The following is a 21,731-nucleotide window of genomic DNA, read 5'->3' as shown; positions in this document are numbered from 1 at the left end:
AAAGAGCATAATGTTAAAGAAAGCATTTTGTCTATGAGTCTCTCCTGAATTCTTGCTTCATTATTCAGACACTCTGTTCCGTCTTAGAATATAAATTCAGGGGGAGAACCTTCATTCTATTCCATACTTCATTTGTGCAGTATGCCAATCTCTTTTGATGGACTAAAAAGATGAATCTCAGTGTAGGTGTGCCTAAGTCAGATATGAATCTGGTGTCTGTGTTAATTCCATGGAAAGTATGCAAGTTGTATGATATTTTTCTTGTTTTTAGTTATTTTTTTGATTCAATTTTCTGCAGGTTTATAGTTTTCTTTTAAAACTATCACATTTTCCAGATAGTTTAGCATGCTCCCCACATTTAATAAACCTACAGATCCACTTGTGCATGAAATATAATAGAACACAAACCAAATTATTTTTCATTCTGTATCAAGAAAAAAATCTACCGTGGGTATTTTGCATTCTTTAAAATTTTTTATCATATTGAATAAACTTGGTTTTCAGTTTAAATTAGTCTATAATTATACCTAAATTTGTACACATATATAAACTGGTAATATGAGCTCTTCAGAAAATACAACTCCATGTTTTGGTTATGGAAATTCTGTACAGATATTGGGCACATATAGCATGACCCTATTTTTTAAATGAGAAATTTGTGGTCCAGAGATTTGAAATGACTTTCTAAGGGTAAAATGTCTAATAAATAATAAAGACATTATTAAGTCTGATTATAACTACTAGTTTGAAGGCATCTTGTGTATCAGTATCTTAAATTGTGATTAAATAGGAATATAGCAAGTTTGATAAATATTAAGGAAAAATGAAACAAGAAGGAGTAAAAATTTTAAAATATCCTACAAATTAACTCTTATTTAATACGGAACTTTCTTGTGATTCAACATCCACATACGCAGCTTTATAAAGTTCCTTTACACCTCAGGAAATTCGTGTAGATAAAGTCTGTCTTTTATACAGGAGATGAAAATAAGAACTATTTTGTACTGCTAGCAACCCAGGGAGGGATCAGAAAATAAAGATAAATTGAAAGGGTACCTTACAAACATACCAATGAAATTTTTCTGATGTGTCAAACAAGCCAATAGCAATTTAATACATGTAATTTATTGAGCACTTAGGAAACAGAGTGCCTTTCCTTTCCAAGTAATCTATATAATCTCTGTAAGGATATCATGTTATTCCAGTTCCACAGATAGCAAGAAAAACTAATACAAGGAAGATAAATTATACCCTTTAACATCAATAAAGTTATCAGCACATGTATTTTTGGTCATCGTGAAAACCCTAATTCCTATGCCTAATCTCAGTTCAGGCTGCCTTCTGGAAATACACTTGGCTGTAAAGCAGATCCATCTGCAACTCTTTTCATTTATTTTGTAAACCTACAGGGAAATATTTGTTATCGTGGCATATGCTTATAAACAATTGCTTTCAAGTATTATACATTACTAGACCAAATTTTTTCTGTTAAGTTAGAAGGCCTCCAGGGAAATGTTACAATATTAAGTTGCCAGGATGTAATCAAGATGCTGTAATCAAAGTACAGCTACATAAGTTATGGAGCATCTACTTGTGGTAAATATTAATCACCTATCCAGTGTCTTTTTCCTTCTTTTGTTGAGAGCAACAGAATTTCATTCTCATTTGAGGTGGCAAGTCCCCAGTCCCCAGCGATGAATCCTGTTAAAGTCAATCAGGATTTCCCTGTTCTTTGCTTTGCCAGCCTGTCTCAGCTCTGAACAGTGATGTGATTCAGGTTTGGCTAATGAGAATTAAGTGGAAGTCAGCTGAGGCTGGGGATGAAGGAACTTGTGAAAAATGTGTTCTTTCCTGATGAAAGATTTGAAATGACAGGCACTGCTGTTTTCTTCTCCACCTTCCTGCTGAGAATGTGGCTCTGTTTCTAGAGCTGTAATAGTCATTTTATGGCTTTGAAGTAGTCAGCATTAGGGAAAAGCCAGAAGAATCTAGAGATGTCAGCTTGACATGATAGACTCACTTACCTTCGTATTTTGTTCTATTAACAAAAAATTCGTTTAAGACTATGAGGTTGGATTTTCTGTTACTTGGTGTCCAATGCAATCTTAACTAATGTACTTTCTAAATTACATTTCTGAGAATCATAAAGATATGGGATAGTTCATTTAGGGGTTGAATAAGCAATGAAGATTTTTTTCTTTCCTTATTTGCCTAATACTGAAGATTTACACTGGGTGACATTATCATGTGTCGTGTGTGTGTGTGTATTTAAATATATATTTACATTGCCCCATATATGCCCCATATATAATTTCACTTGGGAAAAGAAAGCTGAGCTATTAAAATATTTTAAAACCATGCTCTAAGAAACTGCCTCAGCCTATAAATTTCTTTAACCAAGTGTCTAAGAGAATTTGAAATTCTACAAGCCCAGTCTTAGATTTGACTATATCATCATTTTCTAATGTTATGTATTTTATAGTAATTTTAAATGCATCATATTCAGAATTGTGTGGATGACTTCTTTATAATGGACTATATTTCAGAGTCTATATTTGAATTTCTTTTTATAATTAAATGATATTCAGAGATGCTTTCAATTGGCATCATTTAACTTTCCATGTCATGTCTGGTTGTCTTCAGATTACCGTGTCTTAAAAATCACACATTTCTGCTATTGCTCATATTTAATTTGCTTTAACTTCTTTAAAGCAAAAACTTCTCATTTGAAGATATTTCTTAATTAAAAGACAATTTCTTAAAACGAATGACACAGTCCATGTATTACCACCCTGCAGAATTGTCAAAAGTCTGTTGGAGAGTTCTCATTACTCAGATGCTGTCTTGGTAACTACTAACTTTGTCACAATTCATTAGTAGTAGGAACAACAGAGATAATGGTATATGTTGGCCAAGCCTGTTGTTAATCTGCAGTTCATTTGGATCCTGTAACTGAGTTTAATGGATTGTGGCAGAAGAGAGGCATGCCACTTTCAAGCCTGGCCCACCAAATACATTTTCACATTCTTTTTCTGCACTCTCTTTCTTCGGCTAGTCTTCCATTGCCAAATAAGGTGACTTTGCAGCCCCAAGATGATGGAGTCATAAGATTGGAATAACCTGAATCAGAGCAGAGTTGTCACTTGAGCCACAGTTATGCAGGAGAGCTGCCCTACTTTGAATATATAAGAAATGAACACTGCATGAGTGAGGAATATTTTTAATATGTGAATCTACTAAGAAAGGAAATTTGTTTGTATTTTTGCAGGGGGAGGGGAATGGGGATTTAACCCAGAGACTCTTTACCATTTGAACTCTATCCCCAGCTCTTTTTATTTTTATTTTTTTTAAATTTGATACAGGATCTAAGTGGCTGATGGTCTCACTATGTTGGTGAAGCTGACCTTGAATTTGTGCTCCTTTGTAGAGTTGCTGGGACTGAGGTGTGGATTACAGGTGTGTGCCACTGCATCTGGCTAATTTTCTTTTTTTAATGGTAACAAACTGAATTAGTTATCTACTGCTGTATAAAAATTAGTGGCACCAAGCAACAAGTATTATTTGACAATTCAGTAATCTTGGAGAGACTTAGCTGGGTAGTTCTGGTCAAGAGTCTCTCATGAAGTTAGAACTTCAGTGTCATCTAAAGATACAAGAATCAGAGGCCTCCCCTGGAGGTAGAAGTGTCCACTTCTAGGGTCACACACATGACCGTGGGCTGGAGATCTCAGTTCCTCACCAAGAGAGCCTTTATATGGCCATCTATACCATGGAAGCTGGGATTCCCCAGAGTAAGTGATGAGAGAGGAAGACAGACAGACAGACAGACATAGAGAAAGTCACAGAGAAAATGAATACACAGGCACCCAAGGTGTGAGCCACAGTATTTGTAGTTTCAATTCCAAAGTTATACATTATAACTTTTGCTGTATGCTATTAGACACATACCTATTATGATTTGTATCTGCGGTGGCTCCCAAACCTTCTATGTTAATGCAAGGATGTTTAGAAGAGAAATGGTTTGATTATTAGAACTGTAGACCAATCAGTGGATTATTCCATTTGCTGGATTAATAATTTCAATGGTCTCACTGGGTGGTAACTATAGGCAGGTGGAGCATGGTTGCAGGAGGTAGGTCATTGGGGGTTTGCCTTGGGAATTATACATCTTATTCCCCTGACTTTCCTTCCTCCTCTCTGTTCTCTGGTTGCCATGAGCCAGAAAATTTTTCTTTGCTATGCCCTTCTGCCATGATGGTCTGACTCACCATAGACTGAAACTCTAAAACCACGAGCTCAAAATAAACTTTTCCTCTCCTAAATTGTTCTTTTCAGTTATTCTGGTCACAGTGATGGAAAACTGACTGAGACACACACTAATCCGAATGAAGGACAGTAGATACTATACAGGAGTTTGAATTCCAAGAGGCAGGGATTATTGAGGATCATTTTGGAGACTGGCTTCCTCATTGATATTAAATGCCTAGACTAGTATAATAAATAGAGTAGCAAATGTAAAAAAATAAAAAGCCTAAAATTACCTTGGGACAGAGTATTTAATTTTCTCTGTTATCATAAACCAGTTTAAAATTTGTAAGGTTTTGTCACATTTTTTTCTTACTTCATTGTTAGTCAAATTAATATTTCAAAGTTTAATTTCAATGAAGCTTAAAATGTGATGTTATGGTAATTTATGAAGTTTAGTCATAATGGCAAATTATTGTAGATTCATCTAACATTTATTAAGAGTCTATTTCTTGAGTATTTTTATAAACAATTTGGCATGCAAATAATACTTTCATATTTCAATCGGTCTTAGATTATGATGTTGGCACATCAATTTGCTCAGAAAAACAGGGAGATTCGGTCCAAGTCTTCTGTTCCTACCTCTCCTGTTTCATCCAGTCCAATTTGGGGATCCCTGGCACATGGCTGGAGCTAATCCTTCTCACTTTTGCCTCATAGCATAGAAGCCATCATCAAATGTTGAGATAGGAGACTCCTCCTCGCTGCTACTCAAAGAATTATCAATTTGGAAGTGGACACCTAGTGTACCACTAAAGGGAATTTTGGAAGTCCTCTGCTCACCAATCCTCTCCAGACTGCAGCATTTTTCCAGAAAGGACTACTCATTTCAGTGATTGATTGAGCTTCAAGGTAACACTGGCCTGGCTTCTGAAGGCCACCGCTTATCAGATGCACTCACACTGTGGCAACTTTGCAGAAGTGTTTATGCAGAAGAAGCATTAGTTATGTTCAAAGTGACACACTTGGATAATGATTTCTATTGATGCTAATCCTGATCCCCAACTGCTCCTGCTGTGAGCAGTAATTTGAGATCACAGAATTATACTTAGCCCTGTCATGATTAACCAAATGAATACTAAGCAAAAGTTTGTCTTGTCTCTCCATATTACACTTACCAGAGATACAAGGTATAATCCTGGATGGCCAATCAGATTGTTAGTGTTGCAAGGCTCATGGACAGAGATGTACTCTGCTTTTTACTTTGTTTCCTTTTTCATGCAGACTTGGTATAGAAATCAATCTAGTTTATCCCTTCTTCTGTGGTTACAGTAATCATTTGGGAAATTTGTTGGCCTACTTTGTCTTCAGCTCTTGATTATCCAGTGTATACGAACAGATTGAATCTTATGAATGAGACAAGGATCTCAAACTAGAAACTACCTTAGGCTCATGATTTTCCTACACAATTTTGTCTATCCTTTCCCAGAAAGGAATCAAAAGACTATTCTCGAAGTTACAAATGAAAAAAAAGAAAATTTCTCCATTTTTACATTTTTCTCTTGCCCCAGAACACATAATTCTATGTTTGTGATTTTTACTAAAAAATTTAATATAGTTTCAGACTCCTTCAAACAATGGTACATAGAATTTGCATATACAATCTTCTTTTATAAAACCATTCATTAAAATTGATTTTTCTGTGAGGCATTCCCTGACCTAATTACCTAAAATATATTTCAAATTCACCATTCCTTGTTGTACATTTTCTTCTTATTATTAAGAGTATCACTATATAGCATGCTGTCCTCTTTTAACTTGACTACCCCTCAGAATATAAACTCCATGAAGACAGGGATATTTGTGTGATTTTTTTTGTCACTACTGTATGCACAGAATTCAGAAAGCAGGTGACATATAACAGACATTCAATAAGCATATGTCAAAGAAATAAATGAATGCTGCCTGCATTCCAGGGGTTTTCAATCCATCTTCTGTAGCATACTGGTTTCCCAGGCATGCTAATGGTGAGCCAAGATTTTTGTCCTTTAGCCCTGAGAGCACTGGAGCATATAACTGCAAAAATGCCTCTCTCTGTATATTCCAGTGTGCTATACATTTCCCCCCAACATGTGCAATGAGGTGAAAAAGGTTACAAAGCACTGGCAATGCTTTTAGCTCATGCCATCATCATTTTTCAAACCTCTGCTCTTCCACAGAACAAATGGAAGACAACTTCACAGAAAACCTTCAGGTGGGACATTTAGTCACAATTATCATTATCTCCGGGCAAATAAACGACTCATTTGGAGTTTATTTCTAAGGCCCCAAACAGATTGCAATTGCATCCCGATGTAGTAATTGCATTACCAGCCTCCTCTGATACTTATAAACTACTCAAACTGCATTAGTGGTTTATGACATCACCAATGCCAATTGATTTAATCTTGGTTTTCCCTTTAGTCGTCATGTATCATTTTCCATAATAAGAACTCACCCCATAGTGCTTACATAAATCTTCACCAATTTCATACTATATTGAAAGCCTTTCGTTCCTAATGTAACTACTTCATCAGCGGATACACACTCCTGTTTGCTGACTAAACATATTTAGACTCACATATTAAAGAAGCAAAATTAAAATTAAACAAAAGAAAAAAATCAAACAGGTTTTCTTTTTAGGATGGCATAGTTTATTTCATCGGGAATTAATCTGTCACAATCGTGACCTTTAGTACCTTAGGGTGTCATCAAATGTATCTTCCTTCACCCAGAATGAAAAGCCACTCTTCCACTCTTTATTTAGATTCATAATAAATGTGGTGCCTGCTGTGCTGTTATATAACAATAAAGATATTTTATTTCTTATAGACTTTGTTGGTATGAAGAGTAAGAGAAAAAAATCAATGTGTCACAACATCATAAAGCAACCCAGAAAATAAAGTGAGAGATAAAAGAGCCAATAAAAAACCCAATACAATTAACTGATGGTGTTTGAGCTCTCATGTATATCACAGTAAATTTAACAATAAGATGTCTTTTTATGTTATGGTTTTGGGTAGTTTTATTGACACCTCTTTGGGGGCCCAAACAAGTTAGGTCACATTTAGAATACCTTCTTACTAAGAAATTATTTTGCTGAATAACTTTGCAGACAATAAGAGATGGCATGACTCATCCAGACTTTAGCTAATTAGTAAGCCATATTTCCTAAGCCATGCCGGTGTCACAAGCTAAGTGTTGCTGAAATATAGAGTGTTATTTTCTCACTTGCTGCATAGAGACCGATAATATTTTAAGAGATATCTTTAGTAGCAATAAACAAGATTATATGTTTTTTTTTTATTTTCTAAATTTATTTCTATTCAGGTGTTAAAAATTATTCAATAGAGTTCTACACATTGGATGTACAAACAATGTATATGTATTTAATACATAATAATATAAGCTTCATGATTGTATAAGTTCCCTTTAACATTAAATAAAAATACAAAGATATAGCTATCTCATGTAATAAAAGCGAATAAAGAAATTTTTTATTTAGATTTTAAAAGCTATTATGCTATTTTATTTCTACTATATATATTTATTCTTCTGATTATTTTAGAATATTTTAGCCTAATATGTGAAAACAGAAAAATAGGGAAATTTTTATCTTCTTACATTTATACTTTGTAGGTTACAGCAACATTCCAAATCTTTCTAAGTCCTTGTTTCAACCTGTGTTATTAGGAAGGTATGTGGATTAATCAACATAGTTCTTTAAAAAATATCTAGTACAGCACTTAGCACATAATAGATGCTCAATGAATGTGAGCTCCCTTCTTTTTAGTTAAAATATTGATGAGAAGTTCGTACTCTACCATCTTGAGTTAAGTAATAAAGAATGATGACGACTGCAGACTACTGAACAAACATAAATACATTAACTGATTTATTCACATCTAAATAATTATTAATCATTTTTTCTAACCCTTAAATTCCAACATCATAAGGTGCATATGGAAAGATGGAACATACCCTCAAATGAAACTTTGTATTTTGCAGTTTATTGTAAATTTTCTTCTCAATAGAAATTCCAGGATTTAAAAGATTCCTACTCCTAATAAAATATTTTGGGATTGAAAATACTCATCATCTTTACTCACCTATGGAGATCATCAATTTAGTTCAACCAGTATTAGTAGTTACCTCAAATAGTTTATGATTTCTGTTTAAGCAAGTGGAGAACAATTTGAAAACATGAGATGAAAAGTAGAAAAAAAGTACAATAGAAGTACTTTTACTTCAAATACATAATTTATTTTTATGCATTTTATATTTGTAAAACATAAATTTATAACAAAATGGTTCACTTGCACGCATACCTATATTTAAACTTTGTTTTGTTACATAAGATAATTTTGGTTAGGACACCTACAAATTCCTAACAGGTCTTTTTCATTCTTTACAATTCCATATTTTTCCATGAGCTATATTGTATAGATAGAGATATAGGAATAGAAATAACAGATTAAATGTACTCTTTTCGGTTTTAAATAGAAAATTCACAGAGAAAAAAATGATTGCCCTCACACAAATAGGATTTTATGATAGGCTTTCAAGCACTATAAAAATAAGGGATACCAAGAAACAATCTTAAGGAGGTATTTTACCAAAATCCTCAAATGCTGAGACAAAAAGAAGAAAAAACAAGTTACAATTTACATATTAGTATCAAGAGGTTAAATTTCCTAACTTAGCTTCCTATATATTTTCCATAGTTTCAGTATTCCTTTCAAAAAATGTTTAGCAAAATAATATATTAGAAAATTATTGCTCTTAGAATAAAGATTTGAGTCTGCATTCTACACAGAAATCTTGAAAGGAAAAAAAATCATATTCTTAGGCTACCTGGGCTTGTAGATTATAGGGTTGTAGAGCTCTCTTATGGAATTAGCGAAACGTTCAATTCATTTTCTCTTTAACGAGGTTAATTCTTCATAGAAAAAAAATGAACTATATGTTTTAATGATGGATATGGTTTCTTTAGATTCCAATATAGTCAAATGCCATCATTCATCTTTGAAACCAATGCACCTTGTGCTTGAATCTCCAAATAAAGCAAATATTCATTTTATATTTTGTTGTATAGACATAATCCAAAAGTGAATTCATTACACAATGATTGATCATTTTCCCCAATATAAAGTTCAATATCTTACTAAGAGTTATTCAAATAGATTCTAAACAAATCAAAACAGTGAAGCATTGATATATGAAGTGACAGTAATGTCCATGAAAGAAATGCTACATTTGCACAAAGAAGACATTAATATAAGTTGTGGCATTGTTGCCATAGAGTTTGTCACATGCCTGAATAATTTTGCATCTTCATGAATTTTTTATCACCTTACTGCAGCTTACTTCATTGTTGATTTTCAGATAAATATGTTTTTTCTTCTACATCACTCAAAGCATTAATCATTGGACTGTTGGCATTCCCTTGAATTTCCTGCTCACACTTTCAATCTTGTAAAGTTCATATTGGATAATATGATACGTAATGATAATAATGAAAATTAAAAGGCTGATGAGAAGGATGGGTATCATGCAATGATGAAGTATGACTGTGAATAGTGCCTACAGCTATAAAATTGTTATGTGCATTTCAGATGACCGTAAAATATGTTGAAAACTCCATAATTTTGCTGTAATTGACATGTAATGATAAAAGTATAAAAATATAAGTCATAATAGAATTAATCCATTTTAAATGATTTGTAAAAAAAGATAATGGTAAATGTCAAATGATTTCTGAAACTAACAAGAGGAGACAGAAGACAGAATGAACTGGATTTTTGGTAATGCATATGTATAGGCATAAAAGCTATTTAATATTTGGGTCTCATGAATTCTTGAAAATACAAATAAACTATAACTTTGAAGAACAGGAAAATAAAGATATATCCTTTCTTTGATATAAAATTTTAAATGTGTTGCTATTTACTATAGCAATCATTTAAGATAGAGGCCATAGTATATAACAAACTAAGCTTAGTAAACTAAGAGGAGAGGGTTATCAGTCAGAAAATAACTATTACCAGTTCTGCTCAACAACCAATTAGTTGTAATAACTTGAGCAACTAAACTTTTCCTACTTGTGGCTTGGTTTCTTCATCTATAAAACTTTCTAAAGTTTCTGCTATAAATTTGATAAGAAGTAAAAAGAAATTTTTACAGTTAGAACTTGAAGAAAAGCAGAAGATTGTTTTATTCAATTTTCTTATTTCTCTTAGAAAATATTTTCTGTGTTGTTAATGAACTGAAGCAATTAGTTCCCAGAATGAAATGGAAAATGAGTATAATTCAAGTTTGTACAAACATAATTTTTATACATGTTATATCTAAATCTTTTAGTTAGCATGAGTACACATTTTTTTCTTTTTATAATTGATCTAGTAAAATGTCTCTGACATTTTGCTTGCTTAAAAATGTATAATCCAGGGCTGGTGTTCTTGAAAATACAAATAAACTATAAATTTGAAGAACAGGAAAATAAAGATATATCCTTTCTTTGATATAATTCGGTGGTAGAGTGTTCGCCTAGCACATGTGAGGCACTAGGTTTGATCATAAGTGCCACATAAAAATAAATAAGAGTATGGTGTCCACATACAATTAAAAAAATTTTAAAGTGTGTAATACTTTTTCATTCCACTCCAAAATGTAATTGTATTAATACAAATATAGTACATAAAATTTTCGTCAATTAGAGTACATTTAAAATTTGCATGGCTACTTTTTATGATTTATTTTAATTGGGAAAGAGTCAAAATGTTTGAACAACCGTTGAAGGTATGGCAACTTAAAATTCAATAACATCAATCTACCAAAACTACTTTAAGAACTGACCATAGCCTGTCAGTTGCAGACATAGTACTATGGATATCTTTGGGAGGAGGCCTATCCATAAAAGTCACAACAAAAAGTCATGAACTGATGTACTGAACTGTTAATGATTCTAGAAAGTTCTGCATTTTAAAGTGCTACATTAGAACAAACAGAGAAAGAAAATTTGTGATCATCAAGGAAATCAATTAAATTAATTGATTAATGAGTAGTTTTGGGTACTCTAAAAGGAGAAGCCACTTGGGATTGTGAAAATGGGATTGTGACAGTCATCTTAAGACCAAAGTCAGCTGAACAAGCTCATTTATAAAATCCAGCTGCATGGGTCCAGCAACTGTTTCCAAATATAAATCTTAGGTATTTCCATTTAATTAGGTCAAAAACCCCTGTCTAAACGCAAAGATGCTAGATAACATGGAACTATCTATACTTTAGGTCTTTTGTTCCGTTCACTTAGCAGGAGTTTCCTTTACTAACACCACCTCAGTGCAAGAGAAGCATGAATCTATCCTTCATAGACCACATGTGTCAGATTCCATTTGGATCATCAGATGTCAGAGTCAGTCCTTAAGAATGGCCTAGCATCTCAAAGAGCCCCTGGTTAAATTAGGTTTCCAGGGCACACCTGGTGTAATGAAGCACACATTAAGCTTGACAAGAAGGCCTTCCAAACCATTTTATTTTGTTCTAAAAATGTCCTTTAGTTCTTTTCAAAAAATTGCCAAAACTTAAATCAAACACCATTTTCTTGGTAATTATACGTTGAAGGATGTAATCATTGCAGCTTCGGGAACCGAGAGACTGGGTAGCCCTGCTTTGGGCATGTTCCCACAGTTGCTTTTGTTAATGTACTAATGAGCCATTGTCACAATGGAGCCAACCTGGCATTAGCACTTACAATAAATTTACTGCAAGAACACTGCTGTTTGTAATTAGCTCTTCATTACACAATCAGGCTGATTTAGAGAAACTCTCATATGATTTGCTCAGCAAATGAAGCAATATAATTACACTTCACTTGAAATCAACAAATTAGACTGCTATTTGCAATTGGCTATATTATGTACTATTAGTGCCCGGGCAGTCACAGGCCTGTTGCTTCCTTTAACACTTAAGTAAAGTAAGTCTAATTAAAATACTGAATATTTCTGTATATTCAAGAAGAGCTTCATAATGGTCATAATTTTCATAATTAAAGACAGAAGCCAAGATTTATGTTCAGATTATTTGATATTAAGCTCAAGCCTTGGCCATTTAAGCATTTATGATAGAAGTCAGAAGCTAAAAACATAACAAGAGGGAATAAAAAATTTCTGTTTGAACCAAATTATTTTTTTAGCCCGGACACATGAGAATTGAATAAGATTCAAATTGGGTTAAAGCAGAGTAATGAGCTATCATTTAGTTTGTGTGGTTTTCAGCAATAGATATTTAGTATCTGTCAGCTGTTATAATGGCTGGTGTTAGTTCCTTCTCCTCGTTGGATTTTTAAATTTTGAGCACTCCAGCCACTAGGTGCAATAATCATTGGGAGAGATAGCTAGATTTTAGAGAAGGGCTGCCAGGTTTAGTAAATAAAATACAAGACACTCATTTTAATTTGGGCATCTTATATGGCAAACTTACTTCTGGTCATTGTGGGTGCTTTTCTGTGTTAAATTGACGGTATATATGAAGTGCAATAGATTTCCAAAATAATTAATTTTCCAAAAAATAATGGATTTAAAAAATAACTGCCATCATGAATCAGTGAGTTTGGGCTAGGAGTGCACCTCTCCACTCACAGTGTACATTTTTAAAATTCAGATCAATGCTATACAAATTCAGAGTAGAGTCCTTGATCTACAAAGGTATGCAACATTAAAGATTGGTATATGAGTGTGTTTGTTTCAGTGGAAGTATGTTTTGTACAATATATAGGGTTTTCTGACCTACTAAGGATGCTGCATATTTTGCATGCTCATAATACTCAGTTCAATTGTAGCTCTATGAAATTTAATTCCTTCAAGGAATTTTGTTATTGTTGTTCAAAGAGTAGGAAAAGACTTCTCTTTGCCAAATTCTAAATTGCTTTATTTTTAACTTTATTTGATGAATTAGTTCATGAAACATCAGGAACTCCTTATGGGCACTCAATGAGTTATATTGTTAACTATATATTTTGATGGAGGGCTTGAATTGTTACACATTCCCAAAAGGAATAACTATGAATAAAATTAACGGTAGATAGCTCTGTTTTAGTCAGCTTGTTCACTGCTTTGACCAAAAGACCTAACAAGAAACAACTTTAAAGGTGGAAATTTATTTTGCGACTCATGATTTCAGCAATTCAGTTCATTGTCACCTACTGCCTTCATAGCTCTGGGCCTGGGGTGAGGCAGAGAATCATGGTGAAAGGGCATGGCAGAAAAAGCAGCTCAGGACACAACAAGTAGGAGGCAGAGAGACACAGAACTCTGCTCACCAGAGACAAATATAAACCCAAAGGCATGTCCCAATGACCTACCTCTTCCAGCCACATCTTACCTGCCTACAGTTACCATCCAGTTAATCCATATCAGTGAATTAAGCCACTGATTAGGTTACAATGCTTGTAATTGAATTGTTTCACCTCTGAACATTCTTGCATTATCTCACACATGAGCTTTTTTGGGACACTACATATCCAAATTATAAGAGGCTCCTTACTAAAGTCTAACAATAAGTGTGTGTGTTGAGTTGGGACCAGAAGACACCATTCTTCAGTTTCTTGATGCCCTTTGTGTTGAGATGATGAGAAACTTTGAAAATCTGTTCAGTGGAAAGTAAGCAATGCTATGTCTGTGAGTGGCATAACTTCCATCCTCATGAGTACTGTACTCTCTCCTTTCTTTCTACAAATTATTCGAAGATGTTGACTAATGAAGCTCTTTATAGCACTAAACCTTACAAAGTTGATTCCAAAAACAGGTGTCTGACTTTAAATGTTAGAGAATTATACTATAGTGTGAAGTACAATATCTTCAAATATTTTCTAAGATGTGTTGATATTAATTTATTCATTTTCCTATATAGTAAAAATAATTACTCAACTTATGCCTTTATATTCCCCCCCCCCCGTTTTTTTTTTTTCTGGACATTACCACATCAACAACCAAGTAGTAAGTTTTGGTGAGGTGTTCCCTTTGTTGGTGAAAGATGTGCTTGTTTGTACTCCTTCAGTGTTATGGAAAAGTGACTTTTTTCTCATAAAATTGGAAATCGTTCTAAAAAATTAGAGAGCATTCATTTTGTTGAAACCCTTGCTGTTATCTGGTGGCAAATTAGTTAGTCTCCAATACCAAGGTACTGTTTAATTGAAGAAACAGGGTAGCATTTTAAAACCTGGAATGTTTTATCTTTAAAAATTATATTCTCTACCTTTCCAACAATGGCAGTTAGCTGCTTTAGATTTTAAATTATGCTCTCAGTGTACTTAGATAGTGGAAATTATGTTACAGAAAGTTAGCAGTGCCATTGGACCTCATTGAAAGATTTTCCATGTTATCTTTTAAAATGACAGGTTTATAAATCATTCTGGGGAGAGCACAGAGCCTACCAGTTGAACGTAGATTCAATTTCAAGAATATAGGGGAAAATCATTTTAGTAATCACAGGGAGAACATCATAGCATTAAGAACATTGCACTAAGCCAGGTAAACAACTTATAACAAAACCTAAAGCTCTCAAATAAATGAGAGTTTTAACAAATTACCCTTCCTGGAGACTACAGACTACAATGACAGGTTTTATGAAAAGTCTTTCATGTGAAATGGAAGCATCATTTGAAAGTACTTTTTAAATTATTTTCATTAAAGTAAATAAGACGTATGATGAAAAGAGATGTTAATGTCTGAAAATCGGCTTCTGAGTTTGTTAATAAGCTCCCCTCTCCTCCAGGTGACATGAGGGTGTACTGCTAATATTAAATAGTTAAACAGATTCTTCACTGGATTTCACTTCACAAATAAATAAAAATTTCAGATACATATCACCCTTTCAATTTTCATGAGTCTATTTCTAAAGTATATGTTGACTTAATCCAATGATTTTATTCAGTTAATGAGGTAACATGCAAAAAGCAGTTTGTCTGTAAAAACATGTGAAGTATTTGTGCATACCCCACAGAGAACATAAGTTCCTAGGAAAGTGCTGAAAGTTAAAATTGACATCAAGGTTGTTTTAGAAAAAAAATGATATAAGTTAGGAAAAACTTTTTCATAATTTGAAAACATTCCCAGTGACTGGTAAAGTTTGTAAAGTGAGAACTACTCTGTTGGAGAGCAAAGCAATGTGTGTCTTGGGTCCAGTAGAAATGACCGGAGAAAAGCCGACAGAAGACTAGATTTTGGAGGCTGTATAGAATATTGAACTTTATTTTCTCCTTTCCTGAAATAAAAATTGCTTAATACTAATATTAATGGACAGTACAATTCATTAATTGTGGATTTCAAGCAGGAAAATCATACAGAAGCTGAGATTATATTTAAGAAAAAAACACAGCTCTATGGGATTTTCACATATTTCCCAAATGTGAATGAGTGTGTGCTTGTTTGTGATAGGGATTTATTGCTCATGTCATAGAAACAGCACAAATGGAAGAAGGTGGAAGTTAATAGGGAAGAATGGAACTTTCTGAAGAGGCAAGAGACTTGAGCACAGTCACCTTTCTATATGTCACCAACGCAACATAAAGATAGATTGGATTCACTTTCCTTCTATCTTCTCTATTTGTGCTAGATGATTTTGTTCCCGATTGTCTCATTCATCATTTGCTGTGAAATGTTTTTGCACTTAAGTTTTGTTTCACAAAGAGGATTGCTCTCCTGTGAAATGCAGCTCTGCCGTGCTTATTGAACGAAAACACACTGGAGGATGTTGACAGACGGGATGTGCCTAAGACACCTGCTCTTTAAAAGTTGGACTCCAAGTGAGGCTTCGCTGGGTGCTCCTGCTGTCTCCTTCCATTCACATTCCCCATCATTCACTCACCACTAGCTCTGGCCCATTTTGAGGCTTCTCTTTCTTCTCATATCTGTGCCTTTGTTTCTGGTGCTCCTCCCTGTAGGGATTGCACCCCGCCCTGTAAATGTGATGCCACCTCCAAGAAGGTGTCACAAAGTCCTTCACCTCCTGGATTCTGTGTCTAGAGTCTCCTCTGGGCTATTACAGTCTGACATTATACATTTTAAGATACACTCTAGTTGTTGGCTTTGTTCACTATGATACCACAGTTATCTCAGATAACAATCTATTGTTCCTTTCTTATCATTATATGATGATGTAGATTCATCATTTTATCAATATATGATTTGATGGTTTCCTAGTAGATTTTGTCCATATTGATAAAATTTGGGGAGCAAATCAATTTTGTTAAATTAAAATTGATTTGAATTCATTTTCCTGAGAGGTTAATGATAGTATGATAATGCAAGTACTTTATAAGTGCCAGAGAAACTCTTGCTGAGCTTAGATCTTCATTTAGCACTTACTAATACTACCAAGAACTTCTAAAGCACCAAAGCATACATATTAATCGGACCCAGACGACAGTCACAGGACAAACAGGTGACAACTGAGGATGGGGAATTCCAATGAATGTGACCAAGATATTTTTTTCCTACCAGTTTTGAAAGATACATAACTAGAACTTTTTAAGAACCTGTTTAGGCTGAAATAATATTCAGAAATAGTGAAATGGTTAAATCAGGTGGAGCTGGCTGGCTGGCTTATTTTAAAAGTCTGAGAATAAACCACATAGGATTAGATGAGGAAAGCAAGATCTTTACATATCTATATTCAGGTAAAAAGAGAACGTTCTTGATCAAAGTTGAGCAGAACTACTAGTGCAAATAAATTTAGGGCAAGAAAATGAAAAGCCTATGCAGTATTTTGATTTGAATCAAACAGCATTAACATTTTACGATGTTTACTTGTAGTTATTCATCTACACATAAACATAAATGTGGGTAGCTATTTTATTTCTAAAACTAATTCCTTTATTTAATTCACAATGATGTAAATAATTATTTCATATTGACTCTGCATATAAAACATATTTGCTTTACATGTTCTATGATCCAGTAGGAAGATTAACTATATGTTCCAACAATTTAAAAAGTAGTAATAAGAAATACATTTTAAAAAATAGTTTACATTTTTTTTTTCAAAAAGATCCTGGAAGCTATTATCAGGAGATAATTAAAATATTGATTTAGTCTTATGCTAATTTCAGTATTGTCTGATTTGAATTTATATGGAAGTAAGATCATCTTTTCAGAATTTAGTCTCTACATTTCTTAAGTCAATTTGTCCATAAGAAAGAAAATAAAATCAACCTGTAGCTGTAGCTTAGTGGTAGGTACTTGCCTTGCACTTATGCAGCACTGGGTTTGATCCTTAGAACCACATAAAAACAAATAAATAAAGATATTGTGTCCATCTACAACTAAAAACAATTAAAAAAATAAAAAATAAATAAAATGGATTGGCAATGTTAGGCTAGCCATGGAAAACCTTGAAACAAATATTTATCAAATTAGCATAATTCTGTTTCTCTGTCACTGAATTTACTTCTACAAAATGTTTGGAAATTGAATACATTTGTTGAATTGATAGACTATAGTTTATTGAACTGATGTTTTTTTTTTTTTTTTGCCAGATGTGTAGGTTATTTTTAATTATCTATAAGACATTTCATGGTTTACCTTATGATAAATAATACAGGCCCTGACTTAGGACTGTCAGTTTTTGTTCTTTCAGCTTGATACAGAGCTCAAGTAATAAACCTCAGTTTGGAAAGGATAGACCCAGCCTCCAGTGGTTCAAATTTAAGCATTTCTTCTAACCCCCTCTCTCCCGTACACTGAATGAGGATGCTTGAAAATGATAGTACTTTGTTTATTATCAACCAATTCTTTCATAAATTCCATTTAAGTATTTGTTCATTTTTTTAAAATAAAACATCAGTATCCTTGACATCTTATTGACAGCAAATTTTAACATAAGTCAGGATTACTTCTTAAGTTAGCACTAATTATTTTTAATGAGAATTAACTCTTTTGCTCCTGTTCTTTTATTGGAATTTAAGAATATTCACTTGGTTTCCCAATTACCTCTATAAAATATGTAATAGTAGCAGCTAGAAATTGTTTTTCATGTGAAAATATTTTACTAAAATATGTGGTGAAAATTTTTCCGAAGGTATGTTGTTTTAGTAATAATAAGCAAATGGTTGGCATGCAGTTAAAGAAGATAGTAGAAAGAGTTAAGAATAATGAATAACCCATTTAAAGGTAGAACAGTCTGAGAGTAAAATGGAAGTTACCTAGTGTATATCACATGGACTACAGTCATATTTGGAAAAGAAGTGATAGAATAAGAGATTATTTTTAAGATGCTTAAATTCATTTTTGCTTTCTACAAATGTGGAACCCATGTGAGGTAAATCATTTAAACACTTACATGCATATGATTACTAAAAAGGTTTTTGAACTTGTGAAAAATTAGCATGCACTTCAAAAGATCACGCACTTTAGCATTATTACTGGAAGGCAAAATAATGCCCTCTAAATCTTGCCCTAAAATTCCAGTAATGCTTTTATCTTCACCCTCTCACAGTATCAAGGTTATCAACTAATTTCTATTACCATCTAATGTGACTCTAATGTGAAAGAATTAACATTAATGCACTAAAATGAGTTCATATGAAGACCTGTGAAGAGCATTTATAACTATTCAGAAATCCATTAAATACTATAATTTCTAAGATTTGCACACAAGAACAAAGAATCTCTCTTTCAAAGGGACAGACGCATAGGTATACTTAGGAATACTCCCATCACAGACTCATTTCATCTTAAATTTACATCTTTCTGCTTCTCAAAGTTTTCTTATTCTGTTAGTAGTTCTACAACAGATATCATGTCAGAAAAAGTATCTGCCTTAAAATAGATTTGAAAGACAAGTTATGTGTTATTTTAAGTTTATAAATTATATTTATCTATTTTAAGTGATTGGTCTTGTGTTGGTAAACTTGAAAGTAAGCAATTACAATGTAATGAATGAAATTTTTTAAAATGAAGGAAATTCAATAAAGTGGTCAATGTTAAAGTTTTCTTTTAGTTGGAACATACTTGATAATTTGATAATTACATAAAATAAAGCAGCACCTTGTCATTCTCTGAATACTTTCTATTTCTTCATTCAAGACCTAACAATATATTTCCATTGAAATATCTCACCCTAGAAGGTAGGACTACAAGTTTGTTGTAAGAGCTGTGGTTACATTATAGTCAAAGTTGTCATAAACATAATTATTCAGATACTTATATTGAGGACTTTTTTAAGTAAGGAGAAAAATCTTACTGGGTTTGGACACTGAATGCAACCTGTCTCTTATTTTGAGAATATCTTCATGTGTTTTGCATTTCCATAAAAATTATTAGAAGCAATATCTATGCTCTGGGAATTGTTATTCTTTTTTGTCATGTAAAATATCATAAACTCAATAGTAGATTTCATGCTAAATGTTCTCGCTACAGTGAATACATTAGTAAATAAAACAAGTAGGATACAGATAGTGAATTGGAACTAGGTAAAAGAAAGCAGTAATGTGAGGCTTTAGATTGGAAGAAAAACAGATATTCTAGCAATATGTAAAGTCTTGGGGAAAACCTTTGTAATCTCAGCTTTCTTGAAGGTGGGAGATGGAGAAGCTGATAACAGTGTTTTATAGTTAATACATGAAAAAAAAACATACATAATCAAGATACACAGTGTTTGGCATTAGGTTAGGAGTCTTCTGAAGTTGACCAAGGGTGAGCATGCACAGGAGATCCGGTGAGGCTTGAAATAGTGGAAAGAGCACTAGGGCAGTTTAATCCCTTTCTGTGTCTGTGCACACTGATTTTGCTTCTTCAGTCAGTTTGCCTGTGTCTGAGGTCAGAGATTCCTGTAGCTAATTCCAAATGTTTACAGATTCACCTTTCACACCAGGGCGGCTGTTCCAGGTTGTGTATTAACAATTAATGATGCAGGTTGACTTGCAGAATTATATTTATGATTAAATATTAAATCATATTTTTGTTAAATCTTAGCTCATTTCATAGGAATTTTTGCTACTTGCCCCTCTTTAAATCTGTAATGAACACTTCACATCTTCTATCAATAATTATCCTGGAAATTGGAAGCACAGAAATTATTCCTTTTTCTTTTTTGAACTATATTTAATCATCTTCCTTAACTTTTTAAGAGGAAATACAATATATATGGTCATCACCGTGTTCAAAGGAAGTATAACTCAGAATTATTCTTTAGGAAAAAAATCTAAAATTTCTTAACTACTCATGATGTCATTACCTCAAAAAGTAATAGAGTCCAAAGAAAATTAGTACATATTGACAAATGTAAGGTAGGAATTTACTAAAGTTTGCATGATAGCAATGAGACAGTATAACATGACTATTATGTCTAAAGAATTCTGATTAAAGTTAAAAAATGTACAAAAGATCAAAGAGATCTATAACTTTAGTATTAAATCTTAATACTAAAATTATAATTTTTAATCTTTGTACATATTATTTATACATCTCTGTGAACACAAAATTTGGGGAATATTTTTTAAAGCTACAGTTTGTCTTTATGGGATGTAACTATTATACAAAACCTTACCTTAAGGAAACATATAGACTAAGGGGTATTAAGTCTTAACCAGGGAACAAAGGTGATTGTGGTAGTACTCTTAGGGCATACATTGATTATTAGTTCACTCATGATTTCAGAATTCTTATAAATATAGTGATACTTATTCAATATGATTTTCCTTGGGGAATTTCTATGGTCAGAGGCTTTATAGTATCAACAATTCTGATAATACAGATTGAAGCCATTTAAAGGAAGAAAGAAACTGCCACTTATGTTATCACATTATTATAAAATAAAAAAACACATTTTAAGCATATAAGGTAAGAATATAAATGACATTGACAGTTAGGATTTCCAAGTGGCAGGTCAAATGCCTCATGCTAATATCAGTTCCTAAACCTAGTACAATCAGGTGATTGTCAGGAAATCTGTGATCATGCTTAGAAGGGAATACAAGTGGTTCATTCAACTTTCTTCTTTCCCGAGTAATTAAAGGAGAAAATAGATTACAGGCCTACTGATAATTTCCATATACATTGTTTTAAAAAAATAAAACTGGAATACATGTGTATTTACAGTACATCAATTCCATGTCACTCACATTATCCTACATGAATAAAAGCAATTTTCATAGTTATAATTTGTATTAAAATGTTTAAATTTTTTATCAATAAAAATTAAAATATAGAAAATGAAAGTTTAAGATTACCTAATTTTAGGGCTATTATGAAGTTATGGCAAAGAGAATTTCAACAAGACTTACAAGTTTTTATAGACTTTGTAAAATCAGATTGCCTAGGTACTGATATATTTATATTAGCCATGAAAAAGCAATCATACTTCCCTTTCTCTCTCTCAATTTTGGTACTGAAGAATGAACCCAGGTGATGCTAAGGCTGGCCTTGAACTTGTGATTTTCCTGCCCTAGCCTT

At 33.0% G+C, this 21,731-nt stretch overlaps 1 protein-coding gene across 1 annotated transcript in view; it reads right to left on the bottom strand.

The window, feature by feature from the left end:
- Galntl6 (polypeptide N-acetylgalactosaminyltransferase like 6) overlaps window positions 1–21,731 on the bottom strand; it is a 1,056,167-nt gene that overhangs the window by 535,745 nt on the left and 498,691 nt on the right. The gene's annotated exons all lie outside the window — the stretch shown is intronic.

Source organism: Ictidomys tridecemlineatus, chromosome 14 (genome assembly GCF_052094955.1).
Source record: "Ictidomys tridecemlineatus isolate mIctTri1 chromosome 14, mIctTri1.hap1, whole genome shotgun sequence".
Taxonomy (NCBI): domain Eukaryota; kingdom Metazoa; phylum Chordata; class Mammalia; order Rodentia; family Sciuridae; genus Ictidomys; species Ictidomys tridecemlineatus.
The sequence above is the reverse complement of the archived record's forward strand: the minus strand, read 5'-3'. Positions and strand labels throughout refer to the sequence as shown.